This window comes from Orycteropus afer, unplaced genomic scaffold (genome assembly GCF_000298275.1).
Source record: "Orycteropus afer afer isolate SDZICR_OR568_19922 unplaced genomic scaffold, OryAfe1.0 scaffold00057, whole genome shotgun sequence".
In the NCBI taxonomy this organism is placed as follows: Eukaryota; Metazoa; Chordata; class Mammalia; order Tubulidentata; family Orycteropodidae; genus Orycteropus; species Orycteropus afer.
Genome location: NW_006921644.1, coordinates 8,669,472 through 8,672,328, shown reverse-complemented (window position 1 = coordinate 8,672,328; position 2,857 = coordinate 8,669,472).

The following is a 2,857-nucleotide window of genomic DNA, read 5'->3' as shown; positions in this document are numbered from 1 at the left end:
CTTGATGGCAGTGGGTTTGGGGTTACACTGGAGGAACCTGGCAGACTTAACCAGCTGATCAGTGTTAACATCACCCCCAAAGAAGAACAGAACCACAACAAAAACACCGGCTGATGGAAGTGACCCTCAGTCATGGGGCTCTCAGGTGTGCAGAGTAGCAGTGGGCTCCATGGGGTCTCCAGTGGCTGTGACTCTGCAGAAGCGCGTGGCCAGGCCACCCTTCCATGCACCCGAGTGACCTGGAGCCTTCAGCTTTTTGGTTGTACTCGAATGTTTAACCATTTGTGCCACCCAGGGACTAATGCCTCCAGGGATAGGACAAACTGACATCAGTGCCCTTCTGGTAGGATGCACTGAGCAGACCCCAGCATCACTCGGGGTGTTCCTGCCAAATATTTACCCTTCATCACGAGGAAAGATCACACACAAATGGAAGGACATCCTACAAAGTAAACTGCTGTGCTCTTCAGAAATGTCAGCAGTCAGGAAGGACCATGGAATGTTCCAGGTTCAATGGGACATGTGATCCTGGATCAGATCCCAGGGAAATGTTTTACCTTTGCTATAAAGGACACAAGCAGGACAACCGGTGAAAGTTGAGTGAGGACTGTGGATAAGCGTTCCATCAGCGTTAGCTTCCAGATGTCGCTAACTGCACTCTAGTGCATCAGAGAATGTCCACGGGTTTTGGAAATGCACCCCAGAGTATTGAATGCTAAAGGCTACAACTTAAAAAGAAACAGTAATTGCACACGCACGTGCACACACCCCCACAGAATCTGGTGAAGGATATATGCAAATTATTTGTACTGTGTTTGCAAATTTCCTGTAGGTCTGAAATTAATTCATAATAAAAACTTAAAAGTAGCAAGTGGGCATGGGCGGGTCCCAGGTGCACCTTGTGGACTCTGAGGGCCAGACTCCAAAGATCATGTACAGCAGGATCCCACTTAGACATTCACACAGTGATAAGAGTCTGGAGATGAGAACAGGGGAATGGGTGCCAGAGCTTAGGGATGGTTCATGGGAGCTGAGAGGTCTATGTGGTGATGGATCAGGTCTGCATCTCGATGGGGGTCATCTACACTTGTGACAAAATGACACAGAACTAGACACACGTGCTTGTACAAGGTCAATTTCCTGGTTTTAACGTAGTACTGCAGCTACCTAAGCTGTGGCCATTGGGGACAACTGGCTAAAGGGCACACGGGCACTCTCTGAGCCTCATTATTTCAAAATTATGCCTGCAGCTTCCTCTGAGTCGGTCCACAGATCTGTCAATGATTTTATGCTCCTTAGATCAGTACTGGAAGCCACAGTCAAGAAATCAAATGATGTATTGCATGGCAAATGTGCTGCAAAAGACCTCTTTAAAGTTTCAAAAAACCAGTGTGTCACTTTGATGACTGAGATGTGCCTGACCCAAGCCCCCATCCTTTTAATCACCTCAGATGCACGTGAAAGGCATGCACAACGAGAGAGGGCAACAGGAGAATCAATTCGGTGAAACTGTGGTGTTGGCAGAGAATACTGAGTATGCTGTGGGCTGCCCAAAGAGTGGACGAATCTCCCGAGAGAAGACCACCCGAATGTTCCTCAGAAGCATGGATGACCAGACTTCAACTTGCTTACGCAGGATGCGTCATCAGGAAAGAGCGATAGCTACAGGACGTCACGGCTGGTGAAGCAGGGGTCAGAGACATGACAGACACCCTCCACAAGATGAACCAACACAAGGGCCACAGCCCGGCTCAGGCACACCAGCGACGCTGGGGACAGTGCCAGGCCCCGCTCTGTGGAACACAAGATGGTGCGAGTCAGAGCGCGGCGGATAGCAGCAACGCGAGTGTGCCGTTATTCCAAAACAGAAAGTGAGAAAGGGAAGTGCAGTAGCCAGGCTTCCATCCATGGCTTTCCTTGCTTCCAGAGCCCTTGCACTCGCACCTCTGTCTGTCTCTGTTCCCTGCCTGTCTCTCCACAGACTGTCAGCTCCGTGAACTCAAAGAAGGAGCTTGTTCATTTTCTGCACCTGGAAGAGCGTGGGGCCCGCAGTGCTTTTCTTGTTAGTTGTCGCCCCGTCGAGTCTGACTCGTGGCGACCCAGGTGGGCAGAATGGCTGCTCCACAGGGCTCTCAGGGCTGTGACATTTCAGAAACAGATGGCCAGGCCTGTCTTCCAAGATGCCTCAGGGCGGGTTCGAACCGCCAATTTTTTGGCTAGCAGCCGAGCGTTTTACCATCTGCACTAATAGTAGATGCTTAAATTGTGTTGAATTGATATATGAATGACAGCCATGGCCAGAGGCCACAGAGGGCCTTGTCTGCAGTGAAACCAAGGAGGACACAATTGCCAGGGGGCTTCTCCGGGGAGCCTAGAGCACCCCAGCGCAGTGAGGCAGGATCTGCAGGTGCCCACGGACATGGAGGCAGTGTGAGGGTTCTGGGGCTGCTGGAGGAACGGGCCACAGACTGGATGCTCAAAGAAGCAGCCGCTTGCCTCTCACCATTCCAGAGTCAGAAGTCTGACAGCAGGGTGTCCGCAAGGCATGCTCTCTCTGCAGCACTCGGGGAGGGTCCTTCCTTGCCTCTTCTAGCATCTCTGGGTGCCGCAATCCATGTTCCTTGGCTTGTGGCTACATCTCTCCAGTCTGTAACTCTGTCCTCACGTGTCCTTCTCTTCTCTATATATGGTCTTTGTGCCCAGCTATTATCTTACAAGGGAGCTCTGGTAGCATAGTGCCTAAGGCACTTGACTACTAACCAGAAGGCTGGCGGTTCAAACCCATCAGCCACTCCTTGGAAGGAAGGTTGGGCAATCTACTTCCGTGGTCGCTATGAGTCAGGTCCGACTCGACGGC